At 43.2% G+C, this 22984-nt stretch overlaps 1 protein-coding gene across 10 annotated transcripts in view; it reads right to left on the reverse strand.

The window, feature by feature from the left end:
* The window catches only part of FLACC1 (flagellum associated containing coiled-coil domains 1), a 238547-nt gene that overhangs the window by 193626 nt on the left and 21937 nt on the right, over positions 1-22984 (reverse strand). For 2 of the 10 annotated variants that reach the window (XM_029606257.1, XM_029606247.1), the window contains exon 1: positions 2129-2264. The exons of 4 other annotated variants lie outside the window; for them this stretch is intronic. The gene's annotated coding sequence lies outside the window, so the exon portion shown is untranslated. Of the gene's footprint in view, positions 1-1605; positions 1679-2128; positions 2265-16355; positions 16509-17032; positions 17123-22984 lie in introns of those variants that run through there. 4 more of the 10 variants (XM_029606251.1, XM_029606254.1, XM_029606256.1 and 1 more) reach the window with 4 other exon arrangements.

Consider the following 22984-nt stretch of genomic DNA (forward strand, 5'->3'; position numbering starts at 1 on the left):
AGAGTGCTTTAATTCCTGTCCTCCACCTTTTCACTTGCTTACTTGTTGCAAAATTAAAAAATTCCACAGAACATTAGTGGCTGCTGCCTTTTAATTTCAAATTTGTCTGCATTATGGGTATTTTTTAAAAAAATTATTGATTAAAATGCATTACATTGTCAGATGAATTCTGCAAAAACAAGATAAACATTACAAGCTTCAAAAAATGAACATCTGACTTAAAAGAGCATATACAAGTCATATACAAGTTAGATCTTTATGCAGTCCAGTGTAGGGGGCTTATTAGAGTGTTAATACAAAAAGTAACACATTGAATAAATTATTTGCTTTTCCTATTTTAATCTCTAGAGCTTATTTCTGAAATGTAATAAGGACTGTATAATGATCTAACTTGTATATGACTTGTATATGCATTTTTAGGTCAGATGCTCCGAAGACTTGGGACCTGAGTTTGGAATTTTAAAAAAGAGGAACCGATACATGTTTACAAAATAAGTTATAGAAAAAATTTGAAATAAAGAAAAGTGGACTTTCAACTTAAAGGGGCTTCTACAATTTTACAAGCCCATTGAGTGTCAGTCCTACATAAATTTTGTTAGAAAAGGAGTTCAATTCACAAAGCGGGTTATATTGGAAACGTTTTTGAAATATACGACCAGTTGACCATTTGTTTTACTTTATGTGCTTTTTGTATTAACCCACCTAAACCACAGTTAACAAAAAGGATGTTATTTTTAAAAGAAAAGGTTCCCAGATCTTGGGTGCATTAGGGTAAGAATCCCACAGCTGGCAGAACATGAATTCCATTGAATACACATGCCAAAGTAGTCTGCCAAAGTATTCCAACCAGTGACACGAAACATTGCACCTAGCTGCGGCTAATAAGTAATTAACCAGAACAATACATCCCTTCTTTACCGGAGGAAAAGACTCCTGTGGCTTATCCAATAGTATAACTAAAGGATGTGAAGTGATAAATCCAAGAAAGAATCTCAGATCAATAAACTTTTAACTTGGGACTTGTGCACAAAATATGAAAAAAAGATACCTGGACCCTCACATTCACACCAACACTTATGACTCATTATACCCATCTTTTTTTAATTTATCTGGAGTATAATACCACTGATGCAGGATTTTCCTGAGAGGTAACACATATGGAATGCCCCTTTTTAAATCAACAAAATATTCCTACTAGTCGTGTTCTGTATGAAAAACAAACAACAAATGGATCTAAGTAATAAAACACCACCAAATATCTACACAACATACTATGAGAACCCCAATCCCAGTAAATGCATCTGTCACCCAGCAGAAACATAAGTAAGTTAGGGAGCTTATTCCAATACAAACTCCTCCAGAGGTTTCCATATTACAGAAAACTGATACAGTCCGTTAACTTTCCCAACAGCTTCATACTTATAGTTCGACAGTGTATTCAAATCATTTGCTTCACTAATTTTTCCAGTTTTGAAGTGCAAATTAAACAGTGGGGGATAACAATGTCCAGCAGTTTCTATTCTGAGATGGACAAACAATTTCCAAATTATATTTGTATGACACGTTTTCCCAAATACCTAATATTGTACAAATTCTCTCCATTACCTTTTGCCAATACATCTTTGAGAACAGAAATATCACAGATGAGATGAGATAGCAAACCTTGTTCAAGGATGCAGAAGCATTTATTATCCCCTCCTTTAGATTTTTAAGCCCTCTATGAGGGCACATAGAGAGCCCTACGAACTACATAATGTATTGCACAATAGACAGACAAGAAAATGTGCCAAGATTTTTCCTCCCAAAAATGTGACCAGGATTTAGAATCTAAGGATGAACTAAAATTCTCTTGGCTGCTGCCTTATGTAAATGAGAGGAGGAGAAGAAAAAGAAAGGGCAACCATGCTGTGAATCTTTTTAGCAATAAGAAGGAGCCAGATTTTATTTTACCATTCTATATTACAAATTGTGAAAACTTTTTTTTTTTTAAATGGAACTCTGTTGGAAAAAAACAAAGGAATGAGTTAAATTCGCTCCCCCACTCAGTCCATGCATGAGAAATAAAACAGTGGTGTATTGCAAAAACTGCATTAAAAACCACCTAGAAACTAGGAAGCCAGTCACTCACGGTCAGACTGGAGTCCGTTTGCCTTTCGAATATAACCACATTGGAAACGGGACCCCTTCCAGGAAAGAAACTGCTGTTTTGGTTCTTCTAACAAAGTTGGCATCAAGCTTCCTGTACTGTATGTACATGGTTAGAGTTGGTGTCTCTTGTCACCATGGGAACAGAAACAGCCCCGCCTCTTTGCCAACTTGTTCATTCTAATTTAAAGAGGCAGTGTCACAGAAACATTCCTGCTCTCTGTGGACTCAAACTCAAGCTGATGCAGAAAGGTGTATTCACCCAAATGCACATTTTGTGAGCACAAGGAGCATAAGTAAAGATATGTTCCTATACACTCTCTCCCGTTCAGCTTCACCTAATCCTGAATTAAAATGTGCAGTTAGCCTGTGTGGGCCACACATTTTAACTCCAGATGTATTAGCATAGCATTAACGTACTGCATTGGGAGTTAAAAATTGTTTTAAATCTGTATGTTAAACTATGTGCTGAAATTCAGTGCACAGGCTATTAATGCACAGGTTATTGCATAGTGTAGCCTCTTGGGGTAACTCCTCATATGGCTATGAGGAGTAGTTAGCCTTCGGATGGTAGACCAGACTCCAAAACAGGAGACTGCACTGCAGGGGCCAATCTGCTTTTATTTGTCCATGAACTGTTTACATGGGTTGTTTACACAGGTACAATGAGTTTAAATTTCTCAACTTCAATTGAAGCAATTGAACTATTTGTAGATATAATTATCAAGAAAATTTCTCAGGCATTATGCCAGTAACCAGTTTAAGAAGTGGATTTTAGAGCATGTCTTCCCCCTTTCCTTACTGGTACTTAACCTAAGACAGTACTGCTCCACAAAAGAAAATTTGCTTCTCTAAGGGGCCAATGAAATAAAACCAATGCTAATATCAAAGTAAAAGTTTAGCATGGATTTTACTTAAACTGCGTGTTAAAAAACAGGGGTCCCTCTGGGATGCAGTTAGGATAATGGGATGCAAATCAAACAGAAGTAAACAAAAATGTGTGTTAACCCGTAAAATCCTCACTAATGCATAAAAGTGTTTTAAAACAGGAGTAAAGAGGTAAGTACTTGAAGTTGGAAGGAGTATGACCAAAATGACCTTGCATGCAAAATTGGCACTGGGCATCCTAACTTGGACACAATCTTGCATGCAAGGTCATTTGAACAAGGCATGCAAAATGCAATCAAAGGGTAAGCTCTCTAGGTGGGATATCTACAGCCAAACAATATGCACTTTGATACTGCACATCTGTAACAGCTGTAGTTGCCTGTTCCAGATAACTTACCCTTTGATTTCACTTGGCAATGTAAGCTCTCAGGGGATTGCACCTACAACTGAAGAAAACAGAATCTCTCTGGGGCAGGCACCTTCAGCTGAATAATATGCACTTTAGTGTTGTGCATCTTGACTTTGGTGTACTGTTAAACTGTAGGTGCCTGGCCCAGAGACCTTACGCATTATTCCGCTGTTGGTTCCAGCTCAAGAGAGCTTACATTGGAAATGTAAGTCCTTCCTGGCTCTGAGGTGGAATATCACATCAGGTACAACAATAGACAACATTGGCTGCCAGAAATGCGAGTCTACTCTGCCTCAGTCCCAGGAGTTACATTTCTAATTTAAGCTGGAAGACACCAGTCACAAGTTTTTTTGTTTTCCTGAAAACAGTGCTAAAGCCGTGTGCTGTTCAGCTGTTGGTGTCCTCCCAAACAGCCTATGCTTTGTTCATCTAGCTGAAAGTGCCTTCCCACAGAACTTTTATTTTGCTTGCCATTCCTTGCAAAAATGGCCTTGAATGAGAGAATGTACCCACAAGTTTGAATGTATAGCACCAATCTCACTTGCAATGTCATTTTGGCAAGGCATGGCAAGAAAAATCAAAGCATAACCTCTCTCAGGAGGGCACCTTCAGCCAAACTTTGGCACTGTTCATCTGACTTTGGCATGCAATTCAGCTTCAGGTGCTCCTCCCCCACCTCCCAGAAAGTTTATGCTTTGTTAATTTAGCTGTAGTTGATCACCCCAGAGAGCTTATGCTTTGATTTTACTTGCCATTCTCTGCCAAAAAGGCCTTGGATGCAAGTATTTTCTCTTTGGAGTGAGCCCTTAGAGCTAGCTGAGCAAAGAGTAAGCTCGATGGGGTGGGCATCTACTGTTAAACAGTATGCCAAAGTTGGATGCCCAGTGCTGGTATACTGCACCCTCCACAAGAGTACTGGAAATTAAACTCCTGGATCCGAGGTAGAGTAAACTCACATTTCTGGTGACCAACATTATTCTATTGCTGTGCCGCACTGGTAGAAGCAGCCAGATACTACCACACTAGGCACAGCAATAGTATAATATAGCAACCAGAAATGTGTTAAGTTTTCCTCCTGCTCTAACCAGAAGTTAAATTTTCAGCGTAAAGAAAATGGCACTTTAAGCTGTTTGCCCTTTAATGCACCCCCCTACAGTGCTGAGGAATAGCTAATGTCTTTTTTTTTTTACATAGGATTTGCATGAACCTGTGATAATTTTAACTCTGGTTTTCACTCCTGGTTTAACATGCATTTTTTAGGGATTAAAAATCCTGTTAAATACCAGAGTTAAATTATTGCAGGAAAATGTGCTCTAAAACAGGAGTACAAACCCTGTGCTAACATTAGTGCCCCTTATTATATTGGCCCCTGAGGCCACTCTCGTTTATGGTCTAAGGGCACACCTGCAAAAGAGAACTCATATTCTGCCTCAGCAATTTCAACCAGGTTAAAGGCATGGAAGTCCTTTTCCACTTCCTTAGCCTATGGCAGATTGGGAGAATTGTTAAGCAGTACTGCTCTGTGCAGGTCCTCTCTTTCTGGAAAGGAGTCACCCCACGAATTAAACTTCCTGCAAGCTAGCCAGGACAAACAGTTGGCTCTCGGCTCTCTGAAGATCCAGAGAGCAGCCATTCAGTCATATAAGAGATTGAGCTAAAGGCAGCCCAGTAGCTGTGCATCTGGACATGGTTTGAGTTCCTGGTAGGGTAAAGTGCATTAGGCCACCATTCCACCCAGTGGTACTCCATTAGGATCTTATTGCTGTACTAAGGGCCTTAGGCAGATGGCCCTTCAAGACATTCAAAAAGGCATCATTGACGGGCTTCTCTTGTAAATCTTGCTTCCTTGAAGGAATTTGCTCCGTTAAGACACATCTCAGAAGTGCAGGCCCTGTACTGCAGAGATCCCTATATCTAGGAATTTCACAAGGTCCGGTTCCATCATTCCTGCCCAAACTAGTACCGGCAATCCAAGGGAATTTATCAAATTCCCTTTCAGCCATCACTGGTAGAGACCGCCAGGAGAAAATAAAATTCTGTGACTATAGCTATTATTGGGCAGTTAGGATCTCATGCCTAAGAGAGTGGTTTCATCCTCATTCTTCCTGTTTGTGGCTAAATAGAGAGAGCTTAGTCAGAGGGAATTGAACACCCTTTACTGTTGACATTGCTGACTTTCTCTTCCACTAGAAGAATTATCCAAAGTAATCCTATTATTCTGCATTTAGTCTGTTTATGGTGGCGGGTTTTCAAATCTTTAGATCTCTCAGACCAGGACTTTTCACCTTGGCTAAAAATCCCATTCTCTCTTACTGTTCTTTCTTTCTGGAAATGGGGGAATGGCAGAAGCATAGTCTATGGTAACTTTGGCAGATGTGGAATGGGAATATTTTTATTTTATTTAACATTTTTTATATACCGAGGTTCTGGTAACAATGTTACCAATCACTTCGGTTTACATATAACATTAGGATGACTAAACATATGAGTCTTACATAGAACAGGAGAGAGAACTTGGAAAAAATTGAATTAAAAATAAGGCATAATAATACAACAAATAAGGCATAATATTACAACAAATAAATAACAACAATCTTCTTATAGGCAGGCAATTAGAATGAATCAATCGAGTATCTAGTATTTGTAACTTGTCTAGATGGATAAGCCATTGGCTATAGTATTATTGAATCTTGAACAACACCACAGGCATAGTAAGATAGTATTGTTGAATATTGAACAACACCACAGCCGCTGGCTATTGTATAGAATACACTTCTCTTCTTTCCAGACTTACTTGAAAAGTATCATTTTGACTGCTGTACACAATTTACATCTGCAAATGAGGCATGTCTTGATTAAATGGTTGGACAGAGGTGGATCCCCTCAGGTCCCAACCTCCCCTCTCCTGAGCGATTTATAGGTGACACGACAATTCCTGGCAGAGCTCTCTCTCATTTATACAATTGTATCACTAATTCGGATATCCTTCCTGAAAAGATGCTTGCTTTGATCAGGAGCTGGAATGATGATTTGCAGTTTCCCTGGATGATGCAGACTGGTATGAGATCTGGCAAACTGCACACTCAGCATCTCTCTGTGCTAAGAGAATAGAATTAATGGTGAAACTTCTCCACCGCACATACCGATGTCCAACTTTCATTACCAAATCTCTGGCCTTCACTTTCTTTCCTTTATTGGAGGGCTTGTGGTTTTATAGGTACCTATTTGTTATGGTTCTGCTCCTCCAGAGGGGAGGAGCTAGCAATCTATTAGGGTTTGCTCCCCCAGAAGGGAGGAACCAGCAATCTGTAGGGTTTAGAGTGCGAAACTAGCAATCTGTATGAGTGAACTTCCCAGGAAGGAGTTAGGAATCTGTTAGAAGTTTGCTCCTCCAGAGGGGAGCAGTAGCACTCTGTTATAATCTCCGTGCTGAGTTGCAATCTGTTATGGTTCTGATGTCTGATGGATGGAGACATAGATGAGAGCTAGCACTCTGCTATGCTCAGCTCCTGAAGTGGCAGGAGTGAGCACACTGTAGTAAATAGGTAAATCCTTGGGCTGATGGCAGGTGTCAGCACCCCCAGGAGGAAATCCTGAGAGGGACCACCGGCTAGGCTTGGGTATGGAGACAGACACAGATAGTTCTTTTATTAGACAGGTTAGTAGAACCAGCAGAGGTGGCAGTAGTGAGCTGGTATGCCCGGCAGGGCTGAAGTCCCTCAGATACTGGAATTGCGATCCCAGGGTTGCTGAGCTGTAGGAAGACTATAGATAGTGAGTAGACAGGGTATGCTGTATACATATCCAGTAATAGATGACAATCTCACATAGAATCTTAAAGAGGCTCAGTAGCTGGAAAGAGTTAGGCCCTCGAGAAGCGAGTACTTATTTCCAGGGATAGCTCTGAGAGAGCGATGGCAACTCATGATTGTCTGTATCTGTAATAGCTTCTAGGCAGTAGAGAATCTTCAGAGTCTTCAGGAACATGGGCCCTCGAGGAGTGAGTACCGGTTTCTATCTGCAAACTGAAATAGAGAAAAGAGAGCGAAGGCTCGAAGAGTGGGTACCCCTGGTAAGTCCAAGGAGGCAGAGTAGCTTAGACGAATCCTTGCTAACTAGAATAGTAAGTGCAAGTAAAGACCTTTTATGATGGAAGCGGATGACGTCAATACAGGGGGACGCCCCTGAGGTTCGCGCCCTTGCTGGTACATACTTCGGAGCGCGCACCCCACGTCATCAGGAACATGGCGGATCTGCAGCGTCAAGCCGGTCCGGGGACGCCGGGGAGAAGTGGCATGGAGACACCACGGCAGCAAGCCGTCCATCAGGCCCGGAGGGAGTCGCCATAGAGGTAGAGAGGGTGGAGCGAGGGCAAAGAGCAGGCCCAAACGCAACACTATTTCCATGTCTGGTGGACTTGTCTACTGGTCTCGTCATTCTGGGAGGAATTGGAGGATGAGATCAAGGTCATTTGTCAGTGTGATATCATTATCTCCCTTGTGGTCTACTGGGTTTAAGGAGAGAGGTTTCATGCAGTGTCCTTGGTTCAGATAAAGCTTTGATTAATGATTATACAATGTCCTTTGGTTACAAGACACACTATAGCCTTACTCAGGAAAAGTACCCCTAATCTTTTATGGTGGAAAAAGAAACTGGCTGAAATTGCAATCAAAAAGCTGATCTATTCTTTATTCAGGAAAATTGAAATATATTACTCCATCTGGGGGAGTTCTGAAAATATTGGAATAGTGGTAGCTGATATGTGACCATTGTGCCTTCTTTATTCTCATCTTCCATCTTCTTCTTGTTTCTCTCCAACTTCACTCTGTTAAGGCTACTAGACAACCTGTCATGATATTCCTAGCCTTATGTAAGAGGAAACTTGATATATTATTATACAATAAAATTGTATGCTTATTATGTATTTTGAAGTATGTACCTTTTGTTTAACTAAAGTTTAAAAAAACCACTGTGATTATTTGTTGTACATTGGATTCTCTTGACATCCAAGAAGGTAACTAATGTTGTAGGAGGCCAGACAAGCTATTTGTGGCATTTGTTGAGCCTGAAAAGGGTAATTGGTCTTTAAGATCACCACAGCCAGATGGATCAAGGAGGCAATATTATTAGCCTACCTATTTTCAGGTTTACAGCACCTGTTATGAATCGCGCTGCCCACGGGTCTCCCCTGCGAGCAGGCTCACTTACCACGTTGTGCTGTTTTTCTCCCGACGCGGCAGGGCGCGGCTGGAGCCGCCGTCTGCCTGCCCATGCGGCCTGGAGGCTGCCCTGGATCCTCTTCTGCTCCGCAGTCGGAGCAGCGGCCCTCCTGCTTGTCTCTTCGGGGCTGGGAGTGCCCCCGACGCTGTCTTCTTGTCTTCGCGGGGTTTAGGCCGCATCCCTGGGCTGGCTGGCGGCTGGAGCCGCCCCCAGGGCTCCTCGCAGTGGCTGGAGCCGCTGCTGATGTCGGGGCCTGCTCCTCAGGCCCTACCCTACGTCCTGATGCACTTTGTCGGTGCAGGCCGCTGTCCGCGGTCCTGCACAGCTCCTGCACTCTCCTTAGGCGCCGGCGTGCACCCTTCTTCAGGATTTAAAGGGCCAGACACAGGAAGTGTCTTGGCCCCACCTTGGTGACTGTTTCCTGCTTCAGCCCTATAAAGGGCTGCTCCGTCTGTTGTTCCTGGCCTTGGATTGTCGTGGACTCTTCGCTCTGGAGGCTCCTGCCTGCCAGAGCTGTGTAAGGTCTTCTTGTCTCGTGGAGCTCCTCATCATGATGTCTTCTCATCTTGCCATGTCCTGTCTTCATGCCTGAGGTCCTCGTCCAGGTGTCTTTATCCTCTACGTCCTGGTGTTCCTGCTTTCCATGATGTTCCTTCCCATGTCTCGCCTTCAACGCTCTCGAGCCTTCTGGTCCGGTAGGCCGGGGGTCCCTCAGATGCAGTACTCCTGAGTGGACTAGCCTGCTGGTGGACGGTTGTCCTGTGCTCCTGAGCCGTCAAGTCCCGGTTGTGTGTTCCTGTGCTGTCCCGCTCCCGTTGTGGTCCGTGACCAGCCTCTTGGGGCTGTGTAGGGTGCGTACTGGGACAGGGTGGTCCACGACTCAGTCCCGCGGGTGGCCTGAGTAGGGCGCCCTGAGAGACAGTGCCCACGTCCATGCCTTGCGTTGCCTTTGTGGATGTCAAGAGTCTTCGTGCCATGTGATGCCGTCGCATCAACCCAAGTCTTCTCCATGGATGCCGTTGCATCAGCCATGTGTCTTTGCCATGGATGCCGTCACATTAACCCAAGTCTTCATGCCATGTGATGCCGTCGCATCAATCCAAGTCTTCTCCATGGATGCCGTTGCATCAGCCATGTGTCTTTGCCATGGATGCCGTCGCATCAACCCAAGTCTTCGTGCCATGTGATGCCGTCGCATCAACCCAAGTCTTCGTGCCACGTGATGCCGTTGCATCAATCCAAGTCTTCGTGTCAAGGTCCGTCTGCCCTCAACCTCAGGCCAGGCCTGCTGCTCCATGCTGCTCGCAGCAGGTCCGAAAGGGCCCGGAATGGTCGGGGGACCATTCAACTTCCATCATCTTCGGATGTTGGCCATGGGAGCTTGCCGGCCTGGCCGAGGGCAAGATTGTTCAGCCATGCGGAGCCACCGTCAACCCTTGGCTTGGCCCTGAAGGTCTGGGTCGGGCTGAGGCCCATGGGCACACGAAAACCACCAGAACATAACAGAATGCAAGGCCTTCGAGGCCACACACAACAGCACCTCGTAATGCTCTCACTGCTCTGGACTAACTCTATATGGGCACAAGCCTCATCCTGGGTAGAGGTAGTTTGGCCTCACCAGAAGGAATTTGCAAGGCAGCTGGCTGGTCATCCTTGCACCTGCTTGGTGAACACTATAGATTGGTCCCACAGACCAAGGCAGATGCTGAATTTAAAGCATGAATTGGTAAGACAGTCTTATCTTCCTCCGGCCTCGGCAAAGAGGAGGCTTGCAAACTTCCATATGTAAAGTCTGGTTTCTTCAAATTTTGGAAAATGCTAATTTTCAGATGATAGTTCAAGCTTCTATTCTTCCCATGGTAGACTATTGTAATTCTGTTCTCTTGGGTTTACCTGCAGTAACTCTAAAACCCTTGCAACTACTGCTCAATGCAGCTGCTCGTCTCATTTCTGGCAGCAAAAGACGGGATCATATTGCACCTGTTCTGATGGATTTACATTAGTTACCTATTAGTGAACATATCAAGTACATAGTACAGTTATTACCTATAAACTGATTTCTGACTCTGTCACTACATGAGACAATGCATTATTACATCTATACTTCCCCACTCAAAATGCATTATTACATCTATACTTCCCCACTCAACAACTTCGTTCCTCGCAAAGAGGCCTCCTTGATGTGCCTTCACCATCCCATGCCAGGCTGTGTAGTACTAGGGACAGCCCTTTCTCTGTTGCTGCCCTTATTTGTGGAACACTTTTCCAGAGGAACTATGCCTAGCAGAAAGTCTAAAAACTTTCAAATCACTATTAAAATCATGGCTGTTTAAACAGGCATTTTATTAATTTATGGCATTATTGCAAGTATTTCTGTTCTGGTCACTGTCTGTCCATGTCCAAGTATATTGTCAATAGATGTACGTTATGTATAATCAGTTTTTTATATATGTTTTTATGTTGTACATTGCCTAGGTTTTTTAGGCGATTAATAAATTTGAATAAAAGATAAGGAATACTAAATTATACTAGCCTGTGGAGTCCTGCTAGACCAGTCTAGATCCCACCCAGGAAAATAAGGGCGAGGAAAATTGTTGAAACTATTGGCAGCATTTCAGATACAATTGTTTACACCGTCCTTTTTCTGTTTTTCTCTCACAATCTTTCACCTGTCTCTTGGTGAGTGGTACTGGAGGTGGGTATTTTCAAGAATGTGGTGTTAGGGGATTTGCTAGTGGTCACAGCACTTTGGCATCAGACTACTGGTATTAGACTAGGACCATACCCACTTTATACCCCTGAGTGAGGCCATTAAAGAGGTATGTCCTCTGTCTCCTTCAGCCGTGGAGCAGGCAAATCTCATATGTAATGGCTGGATTAGCAAAATTCAACTGAAGAAAAGTAGCAGCTAAATTTAAATTTAGCCTTTTTCTTCTGTGGCGAGTAGCATACTTGGGAACTTTTGATGTTGAGTCATCATAGGACTGTCATTGATTGTGGGAGTGCACAGGCTATATAATTGTGTGCACAAACGTTTTTCACTCTTATTCACACATGTTCACATGTCACACACACAAATATGCTCATTTGCACTCACACACAAGTTCACTTATACATTCACTTCTCTCATTCTCTCACATACATCCACTCACATCTACTCTCTGACACGCATATGCCCACATGCACTCACACCTTCTTACTCATTCTCTATATCCTGCCCTGCACTCACCAGTGGCAGCAGATTCCTCCTTCTTCCGGTCATGTGAGCCGATGCTGCCCCTACTTCCCCTTCCACCTGCACGGGTAAGCAAGACTTTTTCCTGTCGTGGGGTCTGACACTATTCCTCCTTTCTGCCTATATGGTCCTAGGTGATTTCCTCTTCCAGGGTCTGTACAAGCATTTCTCCGTCACACCCAGAGTTTTCTACTATTGGCCTGGAGATCCAGCAATTCCTTTAGAAGTTTAGAATCTCTGGGCCGAATTGGAGCATTTCCAAATATGAGTAGTAATAGTGAGGGGAAATGTTCGCGTTCTGTTCTGCACCCTTTGTTGGCGGAGTTTCAATGAACACAGGGTATTGTAGAACTTGAAGTGCAGTATTTATTTTGAGATTCCGTTATATCCCTAGAGACCTTCATTTTCAGTTTTTATTTTTTCTAGGAATTTCAAAATTATCACAAAAAAATCAGTGGACAAATTACTTTATTATAACACATAGGAGAGATATCAGTGGATGTGTCATTTTTCATTCTTTTTTTTTTTTTTTGTTATAACATTGAAATTCCCAGGATTGATTGAGACTATCAAACAATTTTAGTGATAATTTTACTAGATAGTTAAAACTGACCAGTGGTTTCTTTGTTGCATAGAATGTCCTTCTGTCTAGACATGCCACTGACATGCTTGCCCAGTACTTTGCAACAATGGTACAAAATGTTTGCTGCAGTACCTCCCTCTTTATGAGTGGGGGTGTCCTGTCTCTAAGTTTGGTAAGAGGTGGGTGTGGAGAGAACCAGGATACTAACAGGGTAGTTTTCCTGTCACAGGTCATATAGGATGACTCCCTGAATATAGCTGCATGGGAATATAGAACATCATTTAAAATTTAATATATAAGTGTGATGTCTAATTATGATTTTACAGGATTGTTCTAGGAGAGAGGGGAAGTTGCTCATCATGACCGAATTGTTTAATTATCAAAAGCTTGGGAGGAGGGAAGGAGAAAACTGATGGGGCCCACGGTCTGGGTCTTTTAGGTATCTAGCCATACATCTGAGAGGGAGAGTGCTGAGGTCATCCTTGGAAGGGGGAATGGGGACAAGGAAGTGAGAAAATACACATGAGTGTGGGCCACCCCCCACACTGAGGGACAGATTTTAAAAGGCTTACGCACGTTGGTGGCCTTACGTGCACCGGGCCCATTTTCAAAGGCCCGGTCACGCATGTAAGTCCCTGTGCTTCGGGAAAGGGACGTGGAGGTGGTGGTCCGGGGGGCATGGCGTGGTTAGAGGCCCCTGACTCAGTGGCCATTTGCCACTGTGCCAGGGGATCACGTGCTGACGCATGCAACCTGTGCCTGCCCCAAGGCAGGCGCAAAAGGTAAGAAAGTTTTGGGGGGTCTAGGTTAGGGCTAGGGGGTTGAGTGGGGAAGGGGAAGGGAGGTTAGTGTAGGGGGTTGGGAAGTTCCCTCCCAGTCCGCTCTGAAATTGGAGCGGACTGGGAGGGAACTGAGGAAGGCTGCACACATGTTATAAAATCAGGCATCCAGGTGTTCTTCGCCAGGTAGCGGCACACGCATTCTTTTAAAATCTACCCCAGAATCTCTGGGAAGTAGACATGTATGGTGAAGGGGAAGCCACTGCCATGTGCAGAAGCTTTGGCCCTGTCTTCTGATTCCATTGCTCCCGGAGCCTGCTTGCTTCCTTGCTGAGATAGAGCCATTGACAAGAGATGATTGCAATACGGGCAAAACATGGGAGAAATGATGGACAGTTGGGTGAGAACCGCCGCAGTCCGGGCCTGCTAGGCCGCATTCCAGCGGCGCCTCCACGAGGGAGATGCCGCTGAGACCCGATCCTGACTCCGCCCCCACCATGGAATGCGCGCGTGCGAAGGAGAGCTCTTTAAAGGTCCAGCACCCGGAAGTGCTGGACAGCCCCAAAGTGACGTCAGATACTGGCAGAGTATTTAGGCCAGCGTCTGCCTCCACAGAACTGCCTTGCAACGAGGTCTCTCCATGTGAGTGTCTAGTTGCGTTCCAGCTGTTCCTGTATCCGTTCCTGCTGTTCCTGAATCCACTCCTGCTGTTCCTGCTCCAGTCCTAGGTTTGATTCTCTGGTTCCTGACTCTGGCCTGCTCCTGACTTCCCGTGTCCGCCACCCGCCTCGACTTCTGCATCGTCTCATCATCTCTCCACTTCTTCGCTGCCGTCACCTAAGTCCCAGCAGTCCTGGTCCTCACGGGCTCCTCCTGGGGGGACCTTGGACTTCCAGAGTGAAGTTCCATCTCTCCACTTCTTCGCAGCCATCACCTAAGTCCCGGCGGTCTGGATCCTCACGGGCTCCTCCTGGGGGGATCTCGGATCTCCAGGGCGAAGACGTCACTTGGCCTCCAGCCACAGTTCCACCTCCCGGCCTATCTTCTCCAGCGGAGCCTCGGTTTCACCAGGCCGGCCCAAGGGTCCACTGTCCAGTTCGCAACAGCGCTACTGGATTCATATAGGGTTTTACAATGGCGAAAAAAGTATACACAAGTAATAAGTCTATGCTCCAAACAGTTTATAATCTAAGAAGCTGAACAGAACATGAAAGAAAAGAAAGAGACAAACAGCTAAAAATTAGGGCCAGCAGACAATGCAAGATCTATACACAAGGGCTGACCAGCTGAGAGGTGATTAGAGACATGCATCCAAACTGTCTGATCCAGTCATAATTTTAGTCTACTCTTCAGTAGACTGCTTGTCTCATCTGTTTATATTTCCCATTAAAATCAGAACTATAACCCCATGTATGCAATGTGAAGGGGGTGGTGGGAACCACCTGGGGTCAGGTAGCAACCCTAAAAAAAAAGCAAAGTTGGCTACCTGTAACAGGTCTTCCTTGTGGAATACAGGACAAATCAGCCACACAAATGGGGGATGTTATCCAATGGCAGCAAGATGGAAAAACTCTCAGAGCTCAGAAAGACTGAGAAGGTCTTTCTGAGCATGTGTGGGTATTTCTGTGCAGCTGCTGCTGTATGAGTTTCTTTAGCAAGCTAACATTCAATTCTATGGGAAGGTGGGTGGGATTATGTGGCTGATTTGTCCCACTGTCTAGAGAGAATATCTGTTATAGGTTAGCAATTTTGCTTTGCTCAGTGGACAAGAACAAGGATCAGCCACAGAAATAGGGACATCCACACTGAGGGTTGAATGTAAGAATTTGTTTTATTTTTTGAGCAGTACAACACACAACCCATGTTTTGTTGGAAGTTGATGAGGAGAGTTGAAGGAATTAAATAAGTGTTTTAGAGCTACCTGTTTAAAACTTCTGTCTTGATGTGAAGAGTTCTCTAGCTAATAATGATCTGTGAAGGTGTGGCTACAAGATCAGGTGGCAGTTTTGTAGATATCTTTTAATTATTTAATTTCTATGCCGCCTATTCACAACTCAAGGCAGCTCACACAATTTACATAAATAATGGGGCAGATTTTTAAAAAGTACGCACCCGGCGCAAATAAGAGTTCGCCGGATTTTAATAGATACGCGCGTAGCTGCGCGTATCTTTTAAAATCTGGGGTCGGCGCACACAAGGCTGCACAAAGTCGGCAGCCTATGTGCGCCGAGCCGCGCAGCCTGCCTCCGTTCCCTCCGAGGCCGCTCTGAAATCGGAGCGGCCTCGGAGGGAACTTTCTTTCCGGCGCCCCCCACCTTCCCTTTCCTTCCCCTAACTCCCCCCCCCACCTTTATTTCAAAAGTTACGCCTGCCCAAGGCAGGCGTAACTTGCGTGCGCTGGCTGCCGGCACGCCATGTTCCAGTCCGGGGGCTGGTCCGGAGGCTGCAGCCACGCCCCCTAGAATGCCCCCCCCCGATGATGCGCCGGCCGCAACACCCCCCCTGACACGTCCCCCCAGGAAAGCATCCCGGGGCTTGCGTGCGCTGCCAAGCCTATGCAACATAGGCTCGGCGTGCGCAGGGAGTAGAAGGGGCAGCTTTTCGGGGGTTACGCATGTACCCCTTTGAAAATCTGCCCCAATATGTCATCGGTAAATAAAATAAAAAAACAAAACAAATATAAGATCTTTCCATGTCAGGAACCAAAAGTACCTTCAGTTTATCTTAGTCGCATGGTTACAGGCATGGGAATCACAGTATCTATGCATCAAATGTTATATGGATTAAGTGCGTCTTAAGCATCTTCTTGAAGGTTGTGATGCATTCACTCATGCATAGGTCCTTATGCATGGAGTTCCAAAATGTAGGACCAGCAATAAAGAAAGTTGTTCTCTGATATTGGTGAGTCAAATTTGATGGAAAGTCATTTTTTCAAAAAACAGAAATAGAAGTACAGCAAAGATGTACTAAGAAAGCTGCAATAGCCCTGACTTGATGAGCTTTGACCTTACTTTGAATTTGTTGTCTTGACTGAGCATAACAATAAGAAATACAATCAGTGATCCATGTGAAAAGAATTTTTTTGTAACTGAATACCTTTGTTGGTCTAGGTCGAAGGAGATGAATAATTGTGAAGACTTTCTGTAGGACTTGGTTCTTTCCAAATAGAATAATAAAGCTCTTCTGCAGTCCAGAGTACAAAGAGCCTGTTCATCCTTATCAGCTTGTGGTCTTGGAGAAAACACTGGCAATACAATGGAGTAATTTAAATTAAATTGCTAGACAATTTTGGTAGAAATTTAGGATGGATTTTCTTAACTATAGGAAATTTTGGGTATATGGAGCCTATGAGACTAATGCTTGCAACTCTGCAGGCAGAAATTACCACTATCAAACACAAAAGCTTCCAAAAAAGGAACTTTAAATTTGTAATTCGTGGAGGCTCAGATGGTGTTTTTCATGAGCTGAATGAGCACTATGTTTAGATCCCAAGGAGGAGAATGATTAATATGGTTTAGACTCGTCATGAATCTGGTAGCTATAGGCTGCTAGGAGATAGGAATTCCTCCTGAATTCTGGTGGTAGGCTCCTCTAGCACTAAGATTAATTCTGAATTTGTTTTCAAACCCTAGTTTGATAGATTTAAAAGGTGTTGAAGTAAGAGAGGTATAGGACACGTAAAAGGTCTTGATTTAGATGTGAACACCAGATAGAACCATTTAAAGATGTAAGACTTTCTGTTAGAGCATCTTCTCATTCCTAAAAAAAATTACTTATTTAAGCAGGCAACTGCATAGAAGAGACTAGTTAACTTTCAACATCCATGCTCTCGGAGCTCACGATTGATGGTTGGGATGAAGAAGTTTCCCATTGCATTGAGTGATTAGGACTGGCAAAGTTTTTAATTTTATTGGCTGTTGTACAGATGTCATAGTACCATAGTAATGATGTCATAGTACCATAGTAATGATGGCAGAAAATGACCAAATAGTCCATCCAGTCTGTCCAGAAAGCTTCTTAAGGTAGTGACTGCCACTCTGTGCGGGTTACTCCCATGTTTCTCTTAAGGGTAGTAACTGCCACTCTGTGCAGTTATACCCAAGCCTTATAACCCATAAAAATTGCAGCTAGCAACATGTTTTACTTTGTGATGAACTTTCTTGAAGATTCAGACAGTGCTGCTTGATGTGTTTTGCTTATGGATTTGACCATAGAAGCAGTCCTGTGCTTTTTCCCTTATGTCTGTGCATTAATATACCAGACCATAGAAGCTGGGACCCTCTTGGTGCTGTCTGAATCCAATTCCTCTTTTCCCCCTGCCATTGAAGTGGGGAACAATGTTGCAGTTGCATTAAAAGTATCAAGGCTTATTGGTTAGGGGTAGTAATTTCCATGCCTTCTGCTAAGGGTAGAAACCGCCGCTCCAGCAAGTTATTCCCATGCATACTTTCTTCTTTTCCTTCAAGACTTGTCTGTAGAAGCAGTTCTGTGCTTTTTCCCTTATGTCTGCGTATCAGTATCCCAAACCATAAAAATCAAGACTCTCAGTTGCTGTCTGAATCCAATTCCTCTTCCCCCCCCCCCCCCCCCCCTGCCATCTAAGTGGAGAGCAATGTTGCAGTTGCATTAAAAGCATCAAGGCATATTGGTTAAGGGTAATAATCACACCTTCTGCTAAGGATAGTAACCACCTCACCAGCAAGTTACCCAACTGCACACTTTTCTTCATTTCCGTCCTCTAGCCTTTAGAGATTCACAGTGTTTATCCCATGTCCCTTTGAATTCTTTGACTGTTTTTGTCTTCAACACCACCCCTGGAAGTGCATTCCAGGCATCCATCACCCTCTCTCTGTGAAGAAATATTTCCTGATGTTGGTTCTGAGTTGTCCCCCCCTGGAGTTTCATTTCATTACCCTAGCTCTATTGTTTTCTTTCCAATGGAAACCAAATTAGATGTAACCAAAAAGGGGCTATTAAGATCCTCAGACCCCCCCTCTCTTCTTAACTTTTGAATCACCTTGATTATAAGCCAAATCATAAGGAACATATAAAAAAAAAGCCCCTTGATGCCATGAGATTTAAAAGGCATCTACTGATAGATTGCTCCTTACTGACATCTTGAAGCAGCAGATGTGAAGTTTGTTGTTCAAAGGTAATGCAAACAGGTCTGTCTGTGGCATGTCCCAAATTTGAAACAGATCTTGTTCCACCTGATGGTCCAATGACTATTCAGGGGGCTGTAGTTGTCAACTTAAGTGTGTCTTGCTGGTTGTGGCTATCATGGAGATAGATAGCTATTAGATACATTTTTTTTTGGGGGGGGGGGGGGGGAGGTGGAGGTGCCCATTTTCATATCTTGCATTATGGAAGTTGAAAGTACCTGTTCCTTCTTACTTGTTGATATATAACATTATTTAGTTGTCTGTCTGGATTAAGACTACTTTCCTTTCAGCCATTAGATGAAGACTATTCTCAAGTCCAAGTAGTTTATGTGATGCAATCATTTTTGTGGAGACCAAATTCCTTGACAACAAAGGTTGTTTAGATGAGCTCCCCATACTTTGAGGCATCTGTAGTTATTTTAATCTGAAAATGAGGTTGGTGGAACCGTTGTGGGGAAAGTGGCTGTAAGTATTGGTTCCACTGAGATTTCAGGCGCCATTGTGCTCATCTCATGCTGGGATGTGCAAAAGTAGTAACATGGACTTTGCTGCCAAATGTCCCCAAATTGCATAGAAAAATGGGCAGAAACCTGTTTTTGATGTGAAAGGGTCATAATTATCTTGGTCAGCTTGTTTGCTTTGTTGAGGTAGAAATCCATTGTATTGAATGGTATATTAAGGCAGGCTCCTATGAATCTATTATATGTGTTGGCTCTAAATTCGCTTTTAGGACGTTGATGATGATCCCTTGGGTTTGTAGGATGTTCATTATAGGGAACATAGATAGTATGGCTGGGTATGAGCCAATCACATTCTAGTATGGAAAAATAAATACACTGCTCCCTTATATGAGCAGAAACCACTGCCAGGCATTTTGTAAACACCCTGGGCATGGTGAAGAGGCCAAAGGGAAGAAGTTGGAACTGATAATGCTTGTTATTTATAGTAAAATTCAGAAATTGCCTGTGATTCTTGTGAAGGAGAATGTGTGTGCAAGCATCCTTGAAATCGAGCATGATTAGTCAACCATAGATCTCTAAGACAGGATTGTTCTTAACAAGTATATTTTGGTTTTCTCTTTCTTCAGATGTTTGTTGAGGTCTCTGAAGTCCAAAATGGGATTGAGACCACCTGTTTTCTTTGGAATAAGGAAGTATTTGGAATAAAACCCTGTTTGTTTGTTTTTTTGCAGTATCAGAACTGGTTCCATCACATTTGCATTGAGTAGAGATGATAGTTTTATACTGAAGGAGCTTGAGTTGTTCTGTTTCTCAAGTGGTATTCCTGTTGTATGATCTTTAATACTTAATGGTCTGTGGTTATCAAAGATCATAGTGGACAAATGTTGGAGACTTCTTCCCTCCCCAGAAGGCTGTTTAAATATAACCAGGCTAGGTTTTTTATATTGTAGTCAAAAAGAAGAGTTGGATTTTGCCTGCGTTTTTTGGGATGTGCTCTCTCTCTAGCATGTGGCCTGTTTTGGTGGTATTGTTGCTGCTATGATCTCTGAAATGCTTGGAACCTTCTTCTTGATAAATAGTATTGCCTTCTGTAGTGCTGAAGTTGACCTTTCCTGCCTGTAGATGACTGATCAAGCATAGTGGCTGACATGGTAAAGAGAGTAGAGCAGTGATTTTTTTTTTTTTTTTTAAGATTTACTGTTTCTTTAACTTTTTCTCCAAAAGGATTATCTCCTGAGCAAAGACCATTAGCCAGATTTTTGTGACCATCTTCACAAAGGCCTGAAGCCCACAGACATGCTAGTCTTCTGGCTCCAAAGGCAACTGCAGATGTTCTGGAGGAAGTATCACACTCAACATATGCTGATTGGATCATATGTTTTCCAAATTCCTCTGCTTCTTGCAACATAGGTGTAAAATGCTCAGTGGGTATCCAAAGGAAGTTGCTGGGTCATGTTTAATATTTCTTTAACGAATTATATACCTATTGCACCATGGGCAGCTATTCTAGATGTTAACACGACTCACTATAAGATTTTTTTTGTTATATCTTAGCATTTTTCCCCCAAGGGTTACTGGAATGGGTTTTGGACTTCTTTGCTCTTTTTATGGCAGATTCCATCACTACAGACTAATGGGGTAGTTGTACCTGCTGATATCCCGAATATGGATGGACTTTATATTTTAGGTCCATCTTCCTTGTCACTGGTAGTATAGTCAATGGCGTTTGCCACATTTTGGTTTGCAGCTCTTGCAGGACTCTATGAACCAGCACAGTCAACACTTTTTTTGGTGTTTTTAATGTATTTCAGCACACTAAAAATATCCTCTTTTGGTTCTGCATCTTCATGTAAGATGAATGGAATTACTTTTGCCATTTTCTGGACAAAGGCAGCGTATGTTATATTCTATGGTGGAGATGTACTTGTGGGAGGTTGCAAGAGGGGTCTGAAGGAAGACCAGTGAAGTCTTCATTATCAGAGTGGTATAAGCAAGAATTACATGATGACGAGGCTGTTCTCAGAGTTTGATAAGACTGTGGGTGATTCTTTAGAGGTTGTTCTACCTTTGGAGGACCATGAATTCTAACACTTAATTTGTGATTCAGTTGGCTAGATTTCTTACACAATTTGATATGGCAATGTAGGAGATACCAGAAGTTTTTACCACTGTATGCAACAAAATATGAATTCTGATCACAGTATGGATACAGACCTGTATGTTTACAGCCAAGGGGTACAAAGGTGATGAACCTTGTCATGGAGAAGCAATTCATGGATGAGCTATTTGTTATGCCAGCAAGCCTGTGTTCCAAGGCCCTTCTAAGGTCTGACTGTCTTTTTTCATTAAACATGAGCTAAGCCCAGGACAGGGCCAAGTCACAAAGGTGAAAACAACTATCCAAAGGGCAGTTTATCAGACAGATCAGCTAAAAAAAAAAACCAACCAAAAAAAAGTGACATAGCAAGACAGCTTGCTGATCAAGAGATTACTGGACCAGACCAAACCCTACTCTGGAGTTGCCACATAGTAGAAGCAGTGACACCCCCCCCCCCCCTCCACGATGAGCGAGGGAGGCAGCACTCTGACATGAAGAAATGACCCCTTTTCATGATCTGACTGACTATGCATGAACTATTGCATATTCATGGCCTGACTGTTAAAAGCTGTACCGGAGAGAGACTCATTAATACCTGAAGATGATGCCCCTCCCTACAACAATAAAATGAACCTAATTGTCTGTGGCAATATATATCAATTGTAATGAAACCAACAGGTAAATTCACTTATTGTGAACCACAAAATTTTACTGACTGATATAATTGAGACAGTCATAAAAAGAGTGTGTAATATCTCATTTATTAGTGGTTACACAACTTTTTGTTAACCACCCAGATGGCATACCACTCAATAACTTTAATCATAGGTGTCTACAAATTTTTCAACATTTTTTCTGCATATAAAAAGAGTTTCTGAAAAAATCAACACTTATCCGTATCTCCTGGTCACTGTGAAAATCTAGGAGCAAAAACCACCCTCCCTACAGCCTGCAGACCCACTTCAGTCTCCCCACATAAGAAAAGGTCCTGCCTGCTGCACCGTGGCCAGGACAACAGAGACTTCAACCTGTGCTGCCACTCCAGGGACGTTCTCTGTGAGCTAGAGTTTCTCCCATGGATCTGCAAACTGGACCTCTATAAGGGCGAGAACTGATGGTAATTTTCTACGGTCATGAAGGCTAGCTAGTTATGTTTATTAATTAATGTACCCAAAGCAAGTTGAGGTCTCTGATATGCTAAGTTTACTAATGATGCAGAGCTTTACTCAGGATAAACCTGCGCTGTGTTAAGGATGTTAGAGGCATGTATTTATTTTATTCTAACTTCTAAACCTGAAGTGTCTGAAAATAAAGCAGTCTGATCCTGAGACAAAACGGTATTCTCTCTTAGGCTTTTTGGATCCCATATAAGGTAACAAGTGGTAAGTTCCTGTAGCACGGCCAGTATTCCCCCAGAGAGGCAGTCTCCTCCCGGCTACGTAAAGCTTTACATTGCCTACAGCAGAACAGAGGATTGTATTTTTGACTTTGGAGCTATAGATCCCAATATGAATGAAATTAGTTCTAAATGTGAAGGAGGCAGCAGAGAGTTTGTAATAGATGAAATAACTTTTAACAATGTCCAACCATGTTTTGCTTAGAAAGGGATGATACTTTTGCTGTAGAAGTAGATTCTGCATAGTTTGGCTTTTTTTCTGCTGGTTGGTACCAATAGACAAATCTTTGTGCCGAGAAGTTGACGGCACCCACAAAGTTGTTAGGTGCTTGCTTGTTGATGGTGCGGGGCAAAACTGTGTGCTTATAGCTTTCTATGTGCTGTTATCTTCATGCTTTGGCACCGAAGAGTGCATTCTGCCTCCCTTTTTAGAAAAGAGGGAATGGTGCCTATGCTGAAACCTGAGTCATGGTGAGCAGTATTAGAGAACACTGCCTTTGTTTTAGGCAATGGTTCCTCAGCTGATGATAGTTCTCTCTTCTGTGCACTGGAGGGTTCAGGAGAACTCAAGAATTCCTTGAGTGCGTAACTCCTGGACTGTATTGCTC

This window comes from Rhinatrema bivittatum, chromosome 6, assembly GCF_901001135.1.
Source record: "Rhinatrema bivittatum chromosome 6, aRhiBiv1.1, whole genome shotgun sequence".
In the NCBI taxonomy this organism is placed as follows: Eukaryota; Metazoa; Chordata; class Amphibia; order Gymnophiona; family Rhinatrematidae; genus Rhinatrema; species Rhinatrema bivittatum.